Here is a 21,611-nt window from a genome sequence, read left to right on the forward strand (position 1 = left end):
GGAGAGTGAGAAGGCAGAGGGGAAGGGGAGAGTGAGAGGGGGTAGTGAGATGGAAAGGAGTGAGCGAGAGATGGGAAAAGGGAGAGAGGGGGAAGAGAGAGTGAAGGGGGACGAGAGAGAGAGGGGGAGGGGAAGGGAGAGAGAGGGCGGAGTGGAGAGAGAGAAGTGGAGAGAAGGGAGGGAGAGAGAGATGGGAGTGGCAGAGAGGGGAAAGCGGAGAGAGGGATAAGAGTGACAGAGAGAGGAGGGAAGGGAGAGAGAGGAGGAGGAATGAGAGAGTGAAGTGGAGAGAGGGGAGGTGAGAGAGAGATGGGAGTGGAGACAGAGAGGGAAGGGGAGAGTGAGAAGGCGTCATGAGAGGGAAAGGAGTGAGAGAGATGGGAAAAGGGAGAGGGGGGAAGAGAGAGTGAAGGGGAAGGGAGGGAGATAAAATAGCCCAAGGCAACTCAGTCACACTCTGGCTCAATCTCTCTCTGTCTCTCTCTCTCTCTATCTCTCTCTCTCTCTCGCTCACTCTCTCTGTCTCTCTCTCTCTCTCGCTCACTCTCTCTGTCTCTCTCTCATTCTCACTTTCTCTGTGTCACTCTCTCTCTCTGTATCTTTTTCACTTTCTTTCTGTCTCGTGAGTGGGAAGGGTAGAGAGAGAGAGAGGAGGGAGGGGAGATAGAGGGGAAGAAAGGCAGAGGGAGAGAGTGAAAATGGTAAAGGGAAAGTGAGAGCGAGAGGGGAATGGGGAGAGAGAGGGAAAGGGAGAGAGAGAGAGGGGAAAGGGAGAGAGAGATGGGGAGGGGAGCGAGAGATGGGAAGGGGAGAGAGAGAGGGGAAGGGGAGAGCGAGAGATGGGAAGGGGAGAGAGAGCGGGGCAGGGGAGAGAGAGAGAGGGGAAAGGGAGAGAGAGATGGGGAGGGGAGCGAGAGATGGGAAGGGGAGAGAGAGAGGGTAAGGGGAGAGAGAGAGAGGGGAAGGGGAGCGAGAGATGGGAAGGGGAGCGAGAGATGGGAAGGGGTGAGAGAGATGGGAAGGGGAGCGAGAGATGGGGAGGGGAGCGAGAGATGGGAAGGGGAGCGAGAGATGGGGAGGGGAGCGAGAGATGGGAAGGGGAGCGAGAGATGGGGAGGGGTGAGAGAGATGGGGAGGGGTGAGAGAGATGGGAAGGGGAGTGAGAGATGGAAAGGGGTGAGAGAGATGGGAAGGGGAGCGAGAGATGGGAAGGGGAGCGAGAAAGTTACAGTCAGAAGGGAAAAGGGAGAGAGTGAGCGGGAAGGAGAGAGAGAAGGAGAGAGGGATGGAGAGAGATAGAGGGGGAAGGAAAGGGAGAGGAAGGGGAGAGAGAGTGGGAAAGGGGGGAAGGGAGAGAGAAAGGGTGAAGGAGAGTGAGTGGAGGGGTGAGAGGGAGCGGTACACAGGGGAGACAGAGGAAGAAAGAAATGGAGTGGGGGAAAAGGGAGAGGATGGCCAGAGAGGGAAGGAAATAGAGAAGGGGAAGGTGAGAGAGAGGAAGTGGGGGGTGGGAAGGGAGAGAGAGAGGAGAAGGGGAGAAGAGGGAGTTGGAGAGAGAAAGGGGAAGGAGAGTGAGTGGAGGGGAGAGAGAGAGAAAAATAAAGGGAAATGATAGAGAGAGGAGGAAGGGAAGAGATAAATCGAGAGCCTGTAGTTCCAGGGTCGGTCTCAGAGCTTTTTGATATTTATAATTCAAGCCCTTGTCAATTGATGGTGAATTTAAATACTGAGCTCAATTTTAGTAGGACCCAGCTACCTGCTCTGAGCTCTCTCTCTCTCTCTGAGGAAGGGGACAGAGAGAATGGCAGGGTGAGAGAGTGGGGGGAAGGGGAGAGCCTGTGGGAAGGGAAATGGACAGAGAGGGAAGTGAAGAGGTACAAGAGAGAGAAGGGAGAAAGGGGAGCATCTGTGGTGACAGGGTCAGTTTCATATTTACAAATAAAGCTCCTTGTTAATTTAAATACTGAGCTCATTTTGAGCAGGCCTCCTTGAGATTTGAACCCACAACCCCTGGTTTACGAGACCAGTGCTCTAACCCCTGAGCTATGGAACCACCAGCCCTGGGCTGTCGGTCATTCCCCAGTTAGTGCTGTGTGTTTGAAGAATGAGGAGTGGTCAGTGAAACGCTCAGATTGTGTCTCATCCCCCAGACTCCTGCCTCCGTCTCTTCAATATTCGCCTCTCAACATCGATATATCGGGTCTTTCACGTAGTAAAACATCCCAAGGCAACTCAGTCACACTCTGTCCCAATCTCTCTGTCTCTCTGTCTCATTCCCTGCCTCTCACTCTCTCTCCGTGTCTCTCTCACTTATTCTCTGCTTCTGGATGGGGAAAGGGAGAGAGAAAAGGAGAAGAAAAGAGATAGAGGGGGAGGGGGAAGAGATAGAGGGGGAGGGGAGCGAGAGGGGAAGGAGTGACAGAGATAGGGGGAAGGGAAAAGAGGAAAATAAGCCTGTTGTTCCAGGGCACCAGTTCCCCCTGTCTCAGGACGGGAGAGTGGAGAGCACCAGTTCCCACTGTCACAGGACGGGAGAGTGGAGAGCACCAGTTCCCACTGTCACAGGACAGAGAGTGGAGAGGACCAGTTCCCACTGTCACAGGACAGAGAGTGGAGAACACCAGTTCCCACTGTCACAGGACAGAGAGTGGAGAGCACCAGTTCCCACTGTCACAGGACAGAGAGTGGAGAGCACCAGTTCCAACTGTCACAGGACAGAGAGTGGAGAGCACCAGTTCCAACTGTCACAGGACAGAGAGTGGAGAGCACCAGTTCCCACTGTCTCAGGACGGGAGAGTGGAGAGCACCAGTTCCCACTGTCACAGGACGGGAGAGTGGAGAGCACCAGTTCCCACTGTCACAGGACAGAGAGTGGAGAGGACCAGTTCCCACTGTCACAGGACAGAGAGTGGAGAACACCAGTTCCCACTGTCACAGGACAGAGAGTGGAGATCACCATTTCCCACTGTCACAGGACAGAGAGTGGAGAGCACCAGTTCCAACTGTCACAGGACAGAGAGTGGAGAGCACCAGTTCCCACTGTCACAGGACAGAGAGTGGAGAACACCAGTTCCCACTGTCACAGGACGGGAGAGTGGAGAGCACCAGTTCCCACTGTCACAGGACAGAGAGTGGAGAGCACCAGTTCCCACTGTCACAGGACAGAGAGTGGAGAACACCAGTTCCCACTGTCACAGGACAGAGAGTGGAGAACACCAGTTCCCACTGTCACAGGACAGAGAGTGGAGAACACCAGTTCCCACTGTCACAGGATAGAGAGTGGAGAACACCAGTTCCCACTGTCACAGGACAGAGAGTGGAGAGCACCAGTTCCCACTGTCACAGGACAGAGAGTGGAGAGCACCAGTTCCCACTGTCACAGGACAGAGAGTGGAGAGCACCAGTTCCCACTGTCACAGGACAGAGAGTGGAGAGCACCAGTTCCCACTGTCACAGGACAGAGAGTGGAGAGCACCAGTTCCCACTGTCACAGGACAGAGAGTGGAGAGCACCAGTTCCCACTGTCACAGGACAGAGAGTGGAGAACACCAGTTCCCATTGTCACAGGACAGAGAGTGGAGAGCACCAGTTCCCACTGTCACAGGACAGAGAGTGGAGAGCACCAGTTCCCACTGTCACATGAACATCCGGTCGTGCCCGCAAAGGAAGTGGAGTGTGGGAAATTGCACGCTGCTTCCATTGAGGGGTGGTCAGGACAATTCTGCGGCGGGAGCTAAAATTCCCAGCCCCAGAAGGTTACCGCCCCCAAGGTGGGGGCCTGTGCGGGGAGGCAGAGGCAAGATGAATGGAGACAGGGGTGGGGGCTTGAGGGACAGGAGGGGCCACATTGCACCGAAGGTCTGGTCGGGGGGGCGAAGTGTGTTGGACGGTCAGGCCTGGGGGCTCTGTGCCTCGGTGCAGGGAGTGTTCAGGTTGACTGCGCAGATGGCGATTGGTGGATGTGGTGTGGTTGGCTTCGCGGGGGCTGGGTGCTCAATATCCAGGGGTGCTCGGCATTTGGGGAGGATTCTGACGGGACGGGCCTTGTTGGGTGTTGGGGCAGTATACCCGGTGTTGGATGGGTCCTGAGCCGGGGTGGGGCACGCTATTGGGATGGGGATGGGCTGTTTGGGAGAGACGTCTTCACTCGGAGAGTTGTTGGTCTGTGGGGTTCCCTGCCGCGGAGAGTTGTTGATGCCAGTTCATTGGATATGTTCAGGAGGGAGTTACTAGACCAGTGCTCGAACCCCTGAGCTATGGAACCACCTGCTCTGGTAAAGGCAGGGGCAGGAGCAGGAAAGAGAGGGACAGGGAAAAGAGAGAGTGGAAGGTGTTCTGTCTTGAATCAAGAGTCAGACGAGATACTGCGGGCTCAAAGTAAGGTGTGAACTTAGTCCTTTATCACAGATCTCCAGAGTGCCTCACCAGCCTGTGAGGCTTCCTTAAGTATAGGTGCTCCCAAGGGATTGTGGGATCCCTTGGGACTCCAGGAGATAAGCCCTCTGGTGGTCAGACATGATAATTACAGGTTTACATTCATAACAACACTTGCCCCCCGCCCCCTGCCCCAAAGTCAATAGTGTAACTATATACAATGTGAGTCGATCTGGGGCCTTCCTTGCCCTGGTTGATTGCCTCGGTGCAAATGCTGGTGTTGGTGAATCATTTGTTGGGCCCTCGCTGGGCTGCTGTGCAGCTGGCCTTGCTGGACTGCTGGGGGGTGATGGGTTCTGCTTTGTGGTCAACCGCTGGGTCGGTTGCTACGTCTGTGTGTTGGACGGACGGTAGAGTCTGTTGTGGGTTGTTCTGGATAGTCTGTCAATCTGAGTTTGATTTGGTCCAAGTGTTTTCTGCAGGTGAGTCCATTTGCGAGTTTGACCACTAACACCCTGCTCCCCTCTTTGGCCAAAACAGTGCCAGCAATCCACTTGGGACCTTGTCCATAGTTCAACACAAATACAGGATCGTTTACTTCAATTTCACGTGACACATTTGTGCGATCACGTTATGTATTCTGTTGAAGCCGCCTGCTCTCTACCTGTTCGTGTAGATCAGGGTGGACTAACGAGAGCCTTGTCTGAAGTGCCCTTTTCATCAGCAGTTCAGTGGAAGGGACCCCGGTAAGTGAGTGGGGTCTTGTGCGGTAACTGAGCAGGACTCGGGACAAGCGAGTCTGCAGTGAGCCTTCAGTTACCCTTTTCAAGCTCTGCTTGATTGTGTGAACTGCTCGTTCTGCCTGACCGTCGGACGCTGGCTTAAACGGGGCAGGCGTGACATGTTTGACCCCATTGCGGGTCATGAATTCCTTGAACTCGGCACCGGTAAAGCACGGCCCATTGTCGCTTACAAGGACATCAGGCAGGCCGTGCGTGGCAAACACGGCCCGTAGGCTTTCGATGGTGGCAGCGGACGTGCTTGCCGGCATTATCACACATTCGATCCATTTGGAGTACGTGTCTACAACCACTAAAAACATTTTTCCCCAAGAATGGGCCTGCATAGTCGACATGAACCCCAGACCACGGTTTGGAGGGCCAAGACCATAAACTTAGGGGCGCCCCCCTGGGTGCGTTGCTTAACTGGGAACATGTATTACAGTTGTGCACACAGGACTCTAAGTCTGCATCGATACCGGGCCACCACCCGTGGGATCTGGCTATCGCTTTCATCATTACAATGCCTGGGTGGGTACTGTGGAGATCACTAATGAAAGTGCCCCTGCCCTTTTTTGGCATACCTACCCAAATGCCCCACAGGAGGCAATCTGCCTGTCTAAACATTTCATCTTTGTGTCGCTGGTATGGCTTTATTTCTTCGTTCATCTCTAACGGGACACTAGACCAACTCCCGTGGAGCACACGGCTTTTTACTGAGGACAGTAAGGGGCCCTGGCTCATCCAGGTTCTAATCTGTCGCGCGGTGACAGGTGATTGCTCACTCTCGAATGTTTCCATTACCATAACTAAATCTGCGGGCTGTGTCATCTCCACCCCGGTGGTGGGCAATGGCAGCCTACTGAGAGCATCGGCACAGTTTTCTGTGCCTGGCCTGTGGCGGATGGTGTAGTTGTATGTGGACAACGTGAGCGCCCATCTCTGGATGCGGGCCGATGCAGTCGTATTTATCCCCTAATTTTCAGAAAGGAGGGATATAAGTGGCTTGTGGTCGATTTCCAATTTGAATTTGAGCCCGAACAGGTATTGATGCATTTTCTTTACCCCGTAAACACACACTAATGCTTCTCTCTCGATCATACTGTAGGTCCTCTCGGCCTTAGACAGACTTCTGGTTGCATAAGCAACAGGTTGCAATTTCCCAAATTCATTAGCTTGTTACAACACACACCCGACCCCGTACGACGACGCATCACATGCTCGTACCAAACGTTTACATGGATCGTACAACACAAGCAATTTGTTTGAACATAACAGCTTCCTAGCTTTCTCAAAGGCATTTTCTTGGCTTTTACCCCAGACCCATTCATCTCCCTTACGCAGTGGAGGGTGCAGGGGTTCTAACAATGTGCCAAGACCCGGTAAGAAGTTACCAACATAGTTCAGGTGTCCTAGAAACGACCACAGCTCCGTCACGTTCCGTGGTCTCGGTGCCTTCTCGATTGCCCCCGTCTTCGAATCGGTGGGCCTGATGCCGTCCGCCGCGATTCTTCTCCCCGGGAACTCCACTTCAGGCACCGGGAAAACGCACTGCGAGCATTTCAGCCCGAGCCCCACACGATTAAGCCGACTAAGGACCTCCTCCACGTTCTGCAAATGCTCGACGGTGTCCCGACCTGTAACCAAGATGTCGTCCTGGAAGATCACGGTGCACGGGACCCACTTCAGCAAGCTTTCCGTGTTCCTCTGGAATATCGCCGTGGCTGATCGAATCCCAAACGGGCATCTGTCGTAAACAAAAAGACCTTTGTGCGTGTTGAGGCAGGTGAGGCCTTTCGAAGATTCCACCAGCTCCTGCGTCATGTAGGCCGAGGTCAAGTCCGGCTTCGTGAATGTTTTCACCCCCAACCAGCGTGACAAATAGGTCATCAGCCTTTGGTAGCGGGTATTGATCCTGCAGGGAAAAACGATTGATAGTTACTTTGTAATCACCACAGATTCTGATGGTGCCGTCTCCCTTGAGGATTGGAACGATCGGACTGGCCCACTCATTGAATTCGATCGGCGAAATGATGTCCTCTCGTTGCAGCATGTCCAGCTCAATGTCCACCCTCTCTCTCACCATGTAAGGTACCGATCTCACCTTGTGATGGATGGGTCGCGCCCCCGGAATTAAATGGATCTGTACTTTTGCTCCTTGGAACTTCCCGACGCCTGGTTCGAACAGCGAGGGGAACTTGCTTAGGACCTGGGCACATGAGGTGTCGTCGACGGATGTATCTTTCCCAGCCAGCTCCTGCCGAACAGCGTGGGGCCATCGCCCGGTACCACCCACAGTGGTAAATCGTGCACCGCTCCATCGTAGGAGATCTTTCCGGTAGCACTGCCGATTACGGGAATCAGTTCCTTTGTGTACGTTCTAAGTTTGGTTCGAATGGGAGTCAGGACTGGCCTTGAAGCCTTGTTGCACCACAACTTATCGAAAGTCTTTTTGCTCATTATGGACTGGCTCGCGCCCGTGTCCAGCGACACCGGGAGCCCATTTAATTCAACCTTCAGCATTATCGGGGGACACTTTGTGGTAAATGTGTGCACCCCATATACCTCTGCCTCCTCGGTCTGAGGCTGTGGTTCATCATGTTCCGCCGTGGATCTGTCCTCCTCTGCAACAAGGTGGTTTGCAGGATTAGCAGGGTTTGCAGCTCGCCTGCACATACGTTGGAGGTGTCCCATTGTGGCCCTGGACAACGTGGACCTTTCCCCAAACCTCGGGAGCCTCCAATCAACAAGGGCATGCATTGACCACCAGATCCAACACTGCCTCCAGTGCGTCAATGCAGCCTTCGGCCGCCTGAGGAAAAGAGTGTTTGAAGACCAGGCCCTCAAACCTACCACCCAGCTCATGGTCTACAGGGCTGTAGTAATAGCCGACCTCCTGTATGGCTCAGAGACATGGACCATGTACAGCGGACAGCTCAAGTCGCTGGAGAAATACCACCAACGATGTCTCCGCAAGATCCTACAAATGCTGGTAAATATTTTCTGCACCCTCTCTAACAGGCTCGAGGGGCCGAATGGCAGAGACAGAGAGAGACAGAAAGAGAGAGAGAGAGACGTAAAGGGCAGAGAGAGAGACAGAGCGACTGGCAATGAGAGGGGGGGAAATAGAAAGTGAGAATGAAGGGAAAGGCAGAAGCGGAGAGATAGAGAGAAGAATAAAGGAGTAAGAAAGATTGGTGAAGGGGGCAAATAGGAGTCTGTTGTTTCTGGGTTGGTTACAGAGCTGTTTAATATTTATTATTAAGACACTTGTTAATTGACAGTGAGTTTAAATACTGAGCTAATTTTGAGTAGGCCCCACTGAGATTTAAACTCACAACCCCTGGTTTACCAAACCAGGGCTTTAACCCCTGAGCTTTGGAGCTACCTGTTTTGGCATGTGGGTCATTCCCCAGTTAGTGCTGTGTATCAATCTCTGTTTTGTTCTATCTATCTGTCTATCTATCTATCTATCTATCTATCTATCTATCTATCTATCTATCTATCTGTCTGTCTGTCTATCTGTCTATCTATCTACCTATCTGTCTATCTATCTACCTATCTGTCTATCTATCTACCTATCTGTCTATCTATCTACCTATCTGTCTGTCTATCTATCTGTCTGTCTATCTGTCTGTCTATCTATCTATCTATCTGTCTATCTATCTATCTATCTATCTATCTATCTATCTATCTATCTGTCTATCTGTCTGTCTGTCTATCTATCTATCTATCTGTCTATCTGTCTGTCTGTCCATCTATCTATCTGTCTGTCTATCTATCTATCTGTCTATCTATCTATCGATCTATCTATCTATCTATCAGGGGTCAAACACATCGCTGAGGGATGCATTATGTGTAAAAACCCCAACTGGTTCATTTTCCCCTTCATCACATCCTGGGAATAAAGCAGGAAGTGTGAAATATCGGGTTATATACGGGTGGCTCTGAGACTGGGTGATTCATCCCTGAACAATCATAACAACACAAGAAATAGGAGCAGGAGTGAGAGAGAGAGCCAGAGACAGAGAGACAGAGAGATTGGGACAGAGTGTGACTGAGTTGCCTTGGGATGTTTTACTACGTGAAAGACCCGATATATCGATGTTGAGAAGCGAATATTGAAGAGACGGAGGCAGGAGTCTGGGGGATGAGACACAATCTGAGCGTTTCACTGACCCCTCCTCATTCTTCAAACACACAGCACTAACTGGGGAATGACCCATAGCTCAGGGGTTAGAGCACTGGTCTAGTAAACCAGGGGTTGTGGGTTCAAATCTCACTGGGGCCTACTCAAAATTGGATCATAATTTAAATTCATCGTCAATTAACAGGAGCTTTAACAAAAAATATTAAGCAGCTCCCAGACTGACTCTGGAACCTTTTTGTCCACGTTAAAAGATGACCACATTTAAAAAGAACTTGAAGTGCTGCAACCCACAGACCTCGAGCTGGAAAGTGGGATGAGGCTGGGTTGCTCTTGGCCGGCCGGTGTGGATACGATGGGCCAAATGGGATTATGCCTCTCTCTTACTCTTTTTCCTTCTCACTCAATCTCTCAATCTGACTTTCTCTTTCTCTCTCACTCTTTGTCTCTCACATCATCAGCATAGGTTTGATATATTCACAGGGCACAGCACACACAGCTTCCTAACATGGCGCGCAGCTCTCTCGGAAGTCTCCGGAAACCCGCCGAATTCTGTTTATTATTAACTCTGCACTTGCAGTACACAATACGTCCACATCCTCAATGTGGAGCTACAAACATTACAAGCTGACAGACATTGCAAGAGGCAGTCCCTCGGAATCGAGGAAGACTTGCTTCCACTCTTAAAATGAGTTCCCCTTTATCCACCCTGTTGGTTACATCCTCAAAGAATTCCAGCAAATTAGTCAAACATGACTTCCCCTTCATAAATCCATGCTGACTCTGCCTGACCCAATTATGCTTTTCCCAATGGCCTGCTCCTGGAGGAGTGAGAGGAGAGAGGGGGGAGGGGAGAGTGGGGGGAAGGGAGAGAGGGAGAAGGGGAGAGAGAGAGGGGGAAGGGGGGAGTGGTGCAGATCCATTTGCAGACCCCCGAGGCACAGGCCGCTCATCGCGACCACCAGGAGGTGAAGATCAACCGAGCAGCGGTTACAGACGGAGGTACCCAGCACCCGAAGCCGACGACCTCTTGGCGGCGACGGAAGAGGCTCCAGGTCGACCAAGCGGAGTGGGGCTCCGGCCGAAACCATCCGAATGTGTCTTCCCGACGCCAGAGGCGGGAATCCCTGGGGAGGAAGATGGCGGCAGTCGAGAGAAGCGTCCAGACCACGGGTCGAGAGAAACGTCCAGACCACGGGATGTGGCCGCTACGGAACAGAGGCATGTGTTGGCCAGCGAGGAAGGCCACTGGGTTTGGGGCAAAGGTAAAGGGGGGGGCCGCTGAGAAGGCCAGGAACCCACTATGTTCCAATAAGTTGTTTGCACTGTGGAACCCATGTGAGCGTTCTTTCGCGGCCAATGGTGTACTATCATATGGGGTCGGGGGTACGTTAAAACAAGCCAAAGTAGAGGGCAAACAACAACCGGTCGTATATGTATCTGACAAAGTACTTGTAGCAAGTGATGTGTTATCACATTACCGCCTGCTCACGGCGAACCGCCAGACGGGAGTGTTGCAGCTTATCCGTCGCAAAGACGTAATGCTCATCCCATCAGATTGCCCCCCCCCCCTGTGGGGCAAACCCTGCAACGTGTTACAAAGAAAGGCAGGGAGGCTACACACAGTCGGTGTTGCGGGAACCTCCGTACTACGTCCCAGGATCCACGGGGGACCACACGGCCTCCCGCTATCACTGAAAGTCTCAGGGCCGTATCGGCCCATCCTGGGCTCTCCAGGCCTTGGGGTCAGCGACAATAGTCCGCAGCGGGCAGCCCAGATCACCAAGCCGAGCACCACACGTGTCGCGGTAGACTCCCTACAGACCCCGGCTGTCCCGGGTTGCTACGCAGTCACCGGACAGAGTCGCTCAGGACCGAGCCTTCCGTCTGCTATCAGCAGAGAATGCACCACGATCGTACGGCCCCCCTCCACACCACATCAGAATAAGTGACGTGGACAATATTCAGGGCCCCCAGATGGGGCCGAGAGCACTGTGTGAGACAAAGAGGGGAATGGAGTGTGTGTGTGTGTGTGATGAAAATGGAGTGTTTGGTTGTGAAACCATGTACTGAGCAAACGCAGAAAGCGTTTGGACCAGACCAGACTGCAAACTATCGATAAGCAGGCCACCATTGTGAAAGGACCTGGCCACGTCTGTCCCATCACACCAGGCACTCGGCCGGGCAGCAACGTTCCGACCAACTCACCCAGGCCAGGAATTCAAATCAGGTGATCGACCCGGGGACACAGGGCGTCATATCGCCTCAACTTGCAAATAACTGGTACATAAGCCTTTGGAGGGGGCGGGGGGGGGGAGTGATGTTATGTATGCACCGAAACCTCACCAATATGTCAGACTTGCCACTAGGGGACACACCTGTGGGAGGCCTAAGGGTCACTTGTGCACCCTGGGACAAGCAGGTACATAAGGTGATCCACCATGCTGCTTCCCCACTCTGGGGTCTCAATAAAGAGACCAAGGTCACAATAGTTTCAGCTTACGATACGGTCCCGTGGAGTTATTCTGAACATAACAGTGATGGATAGGGCAGAGAGAGATTTGGAAGGGGAAGAGAGAGTGTGAAGGAGACAAGGGGAGGAGAGGGGAGCCTGTTGTTCCAGGGTCGGTCTCAGAGCTGGTTAATATTTATAATTAAAGCCCTTGTTAATTGACGGTGAATTTAATAAATAAGTTGATCTTGAGTAGGCCCCAGTGAGATTTGAACTCACGACCCCTGGTTTACTAGACCAGTGCTCTAACCCCTGAGCTATGGAGCCACCTGCTTTGGAAAAGACAGGGGAAGGAGCAGGAAAGAGAGGGGAAGGGAAAAGAGAGAGTGGAAGGAGTGAGAGAGAGGGGGAAGGGGAGACAGAGAAGGAAGGAGTGAGAGAGAGGGGGAAGGAGGGGGAAGAGGAAGAGAGGGAGGGAAAGGAGTGAGAGGGGGAAAGGGGAGAGAGAGTGTGGAAGGGAGGGAGAGAGTGTGGAAGGGAGGGAGAGAGTAGAAGGAGTGAGAGGGGGAGGGGAGGGGAAGAGAGGGGAGGCGTGAGAGAGAGAGAGGGGAAGTGGAGAGAGAGTGGAAGGAGTGAGAGAGGGGGAAGGGGAGAGAGAGGGGGAGAGGAGAGATGGGAACGAGAAAGAGAGGGAGAAGGGGAGAATCTGAAAAGAAAGGGAAAAGGGAGAGACAGAAGAGGTAGGGGAGGAGAGAGAGGGGAGGGGAGAGGGAAAGGGAGAGTGAAAAGGCAGAACGGGAGGGGGAGAGAGGGTGGAGAGAGTGGGTAGGGGTATGAGGGGGAGGGGAGAGAGAGGGAAGATAGAGGAGGAAGGAGAGAGAGGGAAGGAGTGCGCGGTGAATGAAAGTGAGAGAAAAGGGGAGAGAGGGGAAGTGGAGGGTGAGAAAAGGGAAGGGTTAGAGAGAGGCGGGAAGGGGAAGGTGATCATGGAGGAGTTGGAAAGAGAAGTGAAGGGGAAAGGGAGAGAGAAAGAGGGGCGAGGGGAAAGAGAGGGGACGGAGAGAGAGAGAGTGAAAGGATGGGGGAGAGAGGGGGAGGGGAGTCTGTGAGGGACGGGGAAAGCTCGATAGCGGGAAAAAGATGCAGAACGGGAAGGGAGAGCGATATTACTGGAGACAAAAGGAGATTGTTGCTCCAGGGTCAGTCTCAAAGCTGTTTAATAGCCTTGTTAATTGAGGGTGAATTTAAATATTGAGTTAACTTTGAGGAGGCCCCATTGAGATTTGAACTCATGACCGCTGGTTTACAAGACCAGTGCTCTAACCCCTGAGCTATGGAGCCTCCTGTTTGAGGAGTTACAGGGGAAGGAACAGGAAAGAGAGGGGAAGGGAAAAGAGAGCGTGGAAGGAGTGAGAGAGAGGGGGAAGGGGAAAGAGAGGAAGGGGAGAGAGAGGGAGACGGTGTGAGAGAGAGAGGAATGGGAGAGAAGGAGAGGGGGAGGGGAGAGACGGGAAGGAGAGAGAGATGGGAAGACGAGAGAGGGAGGAGGCAGGGAAGAGAGAAAGGAAGGAGAGAGAGAGGGCAAAGGGGAGAATCTGAAAAGAATGGTAAAGAGAGAGAGTGGAGGGAGGGGAGGTAGAGAGTGGAAGGGGAGAGGGAGAATGAAAGGGAGAGTGAAAAAGCAGAGGGGGAAGGGGAGAGAGGAGGGGGAGAGGGGGAGGGGAGAGAGAGGCAAGATAGCTGAGGAAGGAGAGAGAGGGGAAGGAGTGGGGGGAGAATGACAGTCGAGAGGAAAGGGGAGAGAGAGAGAGGGGAAGGGGAGTGAGCGAGGGGAATGGTAATGTGGGAGGGCAAGGGGAGAGAGAGAGGGGGAGGGGGAAAGAGCAGGGATGAAGAGATAGAGTTAAGGGGGGGAGAGAGAGCGGAAGGACTGAGAGAGGGAAGGGGAGAGAGAAGAATAGATGGTTCTGTTGTGTATCTGTAAAGCATGCACTCCCATCTTCCACCACCAGGGAGCACATCCCCTGAAGTCCCAAGGGATCCCAGCATCCCTTGGGAGCAAGGTATATAAGCCGGCCCCTAAGGCCTGTTCCTCACTCTGGAGTGTCTTAATAAAGACTGAGGTCACTGTTACTTGAACCTCCCTGTGTGCAGTCTCATCTGTGTTAGGAACACAACAGGTTCATTCTCTGGTTACCAACCAGTAACTTGTATTCGGAACCCAGGAGAGGGCTCTGAGCTAGTTAGAGTGGGTGAGAGCTCAGATGAACCGGAACCCAAGAAAGAATGCAAAAGGCAGGAGGCAACAGAGCAGAGTAGCACTGGGGTAAGGGTAAACCACAAGGTGATAGGAAGGGACAATATGTATGAAGATAAAGGGGCTGCAGGAGGGGTCAAAACTAAAAATCATGGTTTAAAAACTAATATTAAAACACTCTACCTAAACGCACGCAGCATTCGAAATAAAGTAAATGAGTTGACGGCACAAATTATTACAAATGGGTATGATTTGGTGGCCATTACAGAAACGTGGTTGCAGGGTGGCCAAGACTGGGAATTTAACATACAGGGGTATCTGACGATTCGGAAAGACAGACAAGAAGGGAAAGGAGGTGGGGTAGCTCTGTTAATAAAGGATGATATCAGGGCAGTTGTGAGAGATGATATTGGCTCTAATGAACAAAATGTTGAATCATTGTGGGTGGAGATTAGAGATAGTAAGGGGAAAAAGTCACTGGTGGGCGTAGTTTATAGGCCCCCAAATAATAACTTCACGGTGGGGCGGGCAATAATCAAGGGAATAATGGAGGCATGTGAAAAAGGAGGGTTTTTAACCTACATATCGATTGGTCAAATCAAATCGCACGGGGTAGCCTGGAGGAGGAATTCATAGAATGCATACGGGATTGTTTCTTAGAACAGTATGTTACAGAACCTACAAGGGAGCAAGCTATCTTCGATCTGGTCCTGTGTAATGAGACAGGAATAATAAACGATCTCCTAGTAAAAGATCCTCTCAGAATGAGTGATCACAGTATGGTTGAATTTGTAATACAGATTGAGGGTGAGGAAGTAGTGTCAGAAACGAGCGTACTATGCTTAAACAAAGGGGACTACAGTGGGATGAGGGCAGAGTTGGCTAAAATAGACTAGAAACACAGACTAAACGGTGGCACAATTGAGGAACAGTGGAGGACTTTTAAGGAGCTCTTTCATAGTGCGCAACAAAAATATATTCCAGTGAAAAAGAAGGGCGGAAAGAGAAGGGATAACCAGCCATGGATAACCAAGGAAATAAAGGAGAGCATCAAATTAAAAACCAATGCATATAAGGTGGCCAAGGTTAGTGGGAAACTAGAAGATTGGGAAAATTTTAAACAACATCAAAGAATGACTAAGAAAGCAATAAAGAAAGGAAAGATAGATTACAAAAGTAAACTTGAGCAAAACATAAAAGCAGATAGTAAAAGCGTTTACCGATATATAAAACGGAAAAGAGTGACTGAAGTAAATGTTGGTCCCTTAGAAGATGAGAAGGGGGATTTAATAATGGGAAATGTGGAAATGGCTAAGACCTTAAACAATTATTTTGCTTCGGTCTTCACAGTGGAAGACATAAAAACCATGCCAAAAATTGCTGGTCACAGGAATGTGGGAAGGGAGGACCTTGAGACAATCACTATCACTAGGGGGGTAGTGCTGGACAGGCTAATGGGACTCAAGGTAGACAAGTCCCCTGGTCCTGATGAAATGCATCCCAGGGTATTAAAAGAGATGGCGGAAGTTATAGTAGATACATTCGTTATAATCTACCAAAATTCTCTGGACTCTGGGGAGGTACCAGCGGATTGGAAAGCAGCTAATGTAACGCCTCTGTTTAAAAAAGGGGCAGACAAAAGGCAGGTAACTATAGGCCGGTTAGTTTAACATCTGTAGTGGGAAAATGCTTGAAGCTATCATTAAGGGAGAAATAGCGGGATATCTAGATAGGAATAGTGCAATCAAGCAGACGCAACACGGATTCATGAAGGGGAAATCATGTTTAACTAATTTACTGGAATTCTTTGAGGATATAACGAGCATGGTGGCTAGAGGTGTACCGATGGATGTGGTGTATTTAGATTTTCAAAAGGCATTCGATAAAGTGCCACACAAAAGGTTACTGCAGAAGATAAAGGTACGCAGAGTCAGAGGAAATGTATTAGCATGGATCGAGAATTGGCTGGCTAACAGAAAGTAGAGAGTCGGGTTAAATGGGTGCTTTTCGGGTTGGAAATCGGTGGTTAGTGGTGTGCCACAGGGATCGGTGCTGGGACCACAACTGTTTACAATATACATAGATGACCTGGAAGAGGGGACAGAGTGTAGCGTAACAAAGAGAGAGTGGAAGGAGTGAGAGAGAGGGGGAAGGGGAAATAGAGAGGGAGGTGAAGAATGGCGATGGAGTGAGTGAGAGAGGCTAATGGATGAGATCGGAAGGGGAGAGTAAGAGATGGAAGTGGAGAGAGGGGAAGGGGAGAGGGGGGAAGGGGAGAGAGGGAGGAGGCAAGGGAGAGAGAAAGGAAGGGGAGAGAGAGGAGAACGGGAGACTCTGAAAAGAAAGGGAAAAGAGAGCGAGAGAGAAAGGAGGGAGGGAGGGAAGTGGAGAGTGAAAAGGTGAGGGGAAGGGGAGAGAGGGTGGAGAGCCTGGGTTGGCGAAAGAGACAGAGTGAGCGGAGAGAGGGGGTGAGAGAGTGGATAGCAGAGAGAGAGTGTGAGGCGAGGGAGGGGGAAGGGGGGAGAGGGGAATGAGTGACAGATGGGGAAAGCGAGATAGTGGTAAAGGGAGAGAGGGGTAAAAAGATGTAGAACATGTTCTGATATGGAAGGGAGAGAGACAGGAGCTTGTTGTTCCAGGGTCGGTCTCGGAGCTGTTTAATATTTATAATTACATCCCTTGTTAATTGACAGTGAATTTAAATACTGAACTAATTTTGAGTAGGCCCCAGTGAGATTTGAACCAACGACCGCTGGTTTACTAGACCAGTGCTCTAACCCCTGAGCTATGGAACCACCTGCCCTGGGCTGTGGATCATTCCTCAGTTAGTGCTGTGTGTTTGAAGAATGAGGAGGGGTCAGTGAGACGCTCAGATTGTGTCTCATCCCCCAGACTCCTGCCTCCGTCTCTTCAATATTCACCTCTCAACATCGATATATCGGGTCTTTCACGGAGTAAAACATCCCAAGGCAACTCAGTCACACTCTGTCCCAATCTCTCTGTCTCTCTGTCTCTGTCTCTTTCTTTCTGTCTCTCACCTTCTCACTCGGTCCCTCGAGGGGGGAGGGTGTAGCGGGGGAAGGGGAGAGAGAGGGAGAAGGGAAGAGAGGGGGGGGATTGGAGAGATGGGGAGGGGGAGAGTCTGATGAGAAAGGGGAGAGCGAGAGCGAAGGAATGAAAGGGAGGATGGAGGGGATGCAGACTGGGGAGGGGAGGGAGAAGGAGAGGGTGGGGAGAGAGAGAGGAGGGGAGAAAATGAAAAGGGAGAGGGGAAGGAGTGAGCGAGAGGGGAATGGGAGAGAGAGGGGTAAGGCGAGAGCGAGAGAGGGGAGGGGAAAGAGAGGGAAGGGGAGAGAGAGCAGGGGGAAGGTGAAAGTGATGTTAAGAGGAGTGATGGGGAAGGAGTGAGAGAGAGAGGGGAAGGAGTGAGAGAGTGAGGAAGGGGAGAGAGAAAGGGGAAGGGGAGAGAGGGAGAAGGGGAGAATCTGAAAGGAAAGGGAAAAGAGAGAGAGAGAGGAGGGAGGGGAGGAAAGGGAGCGGAGAAGGAGGAGGGAGAGGGAGAGTGGAAAGGCAGAGTCGGAAGGGGTGAGAGTGGGACGGGAAGAGGGTGAGGCGAGGGAGGGGAAAGGGGGAGAGGGGAATGAGTGAGAGACGGGGAAAGCGAGATAGCGGGAAAGTGAGAGAGGAATAAAAAGATGTGGAACGGGTCGTGATTGTTGTGTACACATGTAAACGTCACCAATATGTAAGACTTGCCACTAGGGGGCACACCTGTGGGAGACCCAATGGTCACCTGTACACCCTGGGACAAGCAGGTATATAAGGTGACTCACCATACTGCTTCCCCACCCTGGAGTCTGAATAAAGAGCACAAGGTCACCACAGTTTGAGCTTGCAATACAGTCCTGTGGATTTATTCTGAACATCACTCACTGGCGACGAGTAACGGATCACCAACCTTCACACGGTAATGGCTGCCGTTGGTCTTGTTGAGGGATTTGTTGAGGGTGATGATTTGGGAAGCCTTCGTTGAGCGTCCCGACCGGTACTACGTCGCCAATGAACAGGACGAGGCTGAGAGAGGGCGATCAAGACCAGGGCGATTCTCCTCACCGTATGTGGGTCTCCGATATACGGCCTGCTCAAAAACCTGCTGGCACCGGTCAAACCAGAGGAGAAGACTTACACAGAGCTGTGTGTGCTGGTGTGGGAACGCCTCAAGCCGAAGGAGAGCACCTTAAAGGCCAGGTATCACTTTTACACCCACCGGCGCTCCCAGGGCCAGAAGATTCCTTGCGGGGCAGTACGGTTTTTGCGGGATCTTTGCGGGAAATGTTGCCGAACGGTTTCGTGCTCGGAATCGGTCACGAGGTCATCCTTCGCAAGCTGCTGTCTGCCGGATCCCGGGATAAACGGGCCCTTTTCGGAATGGGAGGCAGTGACTAGTGGGGTACCGCAGGGCTCAGTGCTGGGACCCCAGCTATTTACAATATACATCAATGATTTAGATGCACGAATTGAGTGTAATATCTCCAAGTTTGCAGATGACACCAAGCTGGGTGGCGGTGTGAGCTGTGAGGAGGATGCTAAGAGGCTGCAGGGTGACTTGGACAGGTTAGGTGAGTGGGCAAATGCATGGCAGATGCAGTATAATGTGGATAAATGTGAGGTGATCCACTTTGGGGGCAAAAACAGGAAGGCAGAATATTATCTGAATGGTGACAGATTAGGAAAAGGGGAGGTGCAACGAGACCTGGGTATCATGGTACATCAGTCATTGAAAGTTGGCATGCAGGTACAGCAGGCAGTGAAGAAGGCAAATGGTATGTTGGCCGACATAGCGAGGGGATTTGAGTATAGGAGCAGGGAGGTCTTACTGCAGTTGTACAGGGCCTTGGTGAGGCCACACCTGGAATATTGTGTTCAGTTTTGGTCTCCTAATCTGAGGAAGGACATTCTTGCTATTGAGGGAGTGCAGCGAAGGTTCACCAGACTGATTCCCGGGATGGCTGGACTGATATATGAGGAGAGACTGGATCAACTGGGCCTTTATACACTGGAGTTTAGAAGGATGAGAGGGGATCTCACAGAAACGTATAAGATTCTGACGGGACGGGACAGGTTAGATGCGGGAAGAATGTTCCCGATGTTGGGGAAGTCCAGAACCAGGGGACACAATCTAAGGATAAGGGGTAGGCCATTTAGGACCGAGATGAGGAGAAACTTCTTCACTCAGAGAGTTGTTAACCTGTGGAATTCCCTGCCGCAGAGAGTTGTTGAGGCCAGTTCATTGGATATATTCAAGAGGGAGTTAGTTATGGCCCTTAAGGCTAAAGGGATCAAGGGGTATGGAGAGAAAGCAGGAAAGGGGTACTGAGGTGAATGATCAGCCATGATCTTATTGAATGGTGGTGCAGGCTCGAAGGGCCGAATGGCCTACTCCTGCACCTATTTTCTCTGTTTCTATGTTTCTATCTGAGCAAGGCCATCACGACAGCCCAGGCCTTCATATCCACGAGCGATAACACGAAACAGATTCGAAGCTCACCGGCAAGTACTGTGCATAAAATAATGTATTCAGCAGGCAGAACGGCACAGGACAGGGCCCACATGACCGCAGAGGCCAGACCTAGGCCTCGAGTGACTCAGGGTCCGCCGTGGGCCGTGAATGCGTATCCATTAGCACCATGTTGGCCCTGCTGGGGTCAGCCATCGAGCCCATCAATGTCGATTCAAGCCCTGTGTGTGCAAGGGCCGTGGAACAATGGGGCACCTCCAGCGAATGTGCAAACGGTCTGTGACTCACCACGTGGCAGAGTCAGGAGAGGACCATCGATCCAGCGAGGGTCACGCTGAACGAGCAGGAGAGGCAACTCAACCTGAGGCTGAAGGGGAAGTACATGGGGTACACACCTTCACCACCAAAAGCCCTCCGATAATGTGAAAAGTTGGACCTAACGGCACTCCAGTCTCCATGGAACTAGACACGGGGGCGGGTCAATCAATAATGAGCCAGAAGGCATTCGAGAGGCTGTGGGGGGGGGCGACAGAGCACAAGGACCCAAGCTGATCCCGATTCAGGCAAAGCTGGGCACCTACACCAAGGAACTGAGACCAGTTATTGGTAGTGCGGGCATAAGGGTATCCCATGAGGGAGCGGTGCACGATTTACCTCTGTGGATTGTTTCAGGTGATGGGCCAATGCTGCTTGGTAGAAGGTGGATGGGGAAGATTCGATGGAACTGGGAAGACCTCTGTGTACCTTCTCCGGCGAACAACCTCTCCCCTTGCTCAAAGGCTGAGCAAGCCCCCCACCTTCAGCTGAACCAGGCGTCGAAGTGCAGATCCATTTGCAGACCCCCGAGGCACAGGCCGCTCATCGCGACCACCAGGAGGCGAAGATCAACCGAGCAGCGGTTACAGACGGGGGTACCCAGCACCCGAAGCCGACGACCTCTTGGCGGCGACGGAAGAGGCTCCAGGTCGACCAAGTGGAGCGGGGCTCCGGCCGAAACCATCCGAATGTGTCTTCCCGACGCCAGAGGCGGGAATCCCTGGGGAGGAAGATGGCGGCAGTCGAGAGAAGCGTCCAGACCACGGGTCGAGAGAAACGTCCAGACCACGGGATGTGGCCGCAACGGAACAGAGGCATGTGTTGGCCAGCGAGGAAGGCCACTGGGTTTGGGGCAAAGGTAAAGGGGGGGGCCGCTGAGAAGGCCAGGAACCCACTATGTTCCAATAAGTTGTTTGCACTGTGGAACCCATGTGAGCGTTCTTTCGCGGCCAATGGTGTACTATCATATGGGGTCGGGGGTACGTTAAAACAAGCCAAAGTAGCGGGCAAACACCAATCGGTCGTATATGTATCTGACAAAGTACTTGTAGCAAGTGATGTGTTACCACACGAGGTCGGGAGTGTTGTACACCAAGCCAAAGTAGCGGGCGAGCCCTAACCGGTTGTATATGTATCTAACAGTTGTATATGTATCGGTGCTGTGACCACAACTGTTTACAATATACATAGATGACCTGGAAGAGGGGACAGAGTGTAGTGTAACAAAATTTGCGGATGACACTAAGATTCGTGGGAAAGCGGGTTGTGTAGAGGACACAGAGAGGCTGCAAAGAGATTTAGATAGGTTAAGCGAGTGGGCTAAGGTTTGGCAGATGGAATACAATGTCGGAAAGTGTGAGGTCATTCACCTTGGGGAAAAAAACAATAAAAGGGAATATTATTTGAATGGGGAGAAATTACAACATGCTGCAGTGCAGAGGGACCTGGGGGTCCTTGTGCATGAAACTCTTTTGAGAAATGCTACCAACCGGTTTCCAAACATGGTCTGTTGGCGTGTTAAGGTCAACGTGATAACCACTACACTACGGAAACGTTGTTCCAAAAAGTTAGTTTGCAGGTGCAGCAGGTAATCAGGAAGGCGAATGGAATGTTGGCCTTCATTGCGAGAGGGATGGAGTACAAAAGCAGGGAGGTCCTGCTGCAACTGTACAGGGTATTGGTGAGGCCGCACCTGGAGTACTGCGTGCAGTTTTGGTCACCTTACTTAAGGAAGGATATACTGGCTTTGGAGGGGGTACAGAGACGAT

At 51.8% G+C, this 21,611-nt stretch overlaps 4 non-coding genes across 4 annotated transcripts; 1 reads left to right on the forward strand and 3 right to left on the reverse strand.

The window, feature by feature from the left end:
- Positions 1–9,372: 9,372 nt before the first annotated feature.
- trnat-agu (transfer RNA threonine (anticodon AGU)) lies at positions 9,373–9,444 on the forward strand. The gene has a single exon. It is a non-coding gene; the product is annotated as a tRNA-Thr (tRNA).
- Positions 9,445–12,006: 2,562 nt separating this feature from the next.
- On the reverse strand, positions 12,007–12,079 carry trnat-agu (transfer RNA threonine (anticodon AGU)). The gene has a single exon. It is a non-coding gene; the product is annotated as a tRNA-Thr (tRNA).
- A 941-nt stretch (positions 12,080–13,020) lies between these two features.
- trnat-ugu (transfer RNA threonine (anticodon UGU)) lies at positions 13,021–13,093 on the reverse strand. Its single transcript has one exon. It is a non-coding gene; the product is annotated as a tRNA-Thr (tRNA).
- Positions 13,094–16,731: 3,638 nt separating this feature from the next.
- Positions 16,732–16,804, reverse strand: trnat-agu (transfer RNA threonine (anticodon AGU)). The gene has a single exon. It is a non-coding gene; the product is annotated as a tRNA-Thr (tRNA).
- Positions 16,805–21,611: the final 4,807 nt, after the last annotated feature.

Source organism: Pristiophorus japonicus, unplaced genomic scaffold (assembly GCF_044704955.1).
Source record: "Pristiophorus japonicus isolate sPriJap1 unplaced genomic scaffold, sPriJap1.hap1 HAP1_SCAFFOLD_288, whole genome shotgun sequence".
Taxonomy (NCBI): Eukaryota; Metazoa; Chordata; class Chondrichthyes; family Pristiophoridae; genus Pristiophorus; species Pristiophorus japonicus.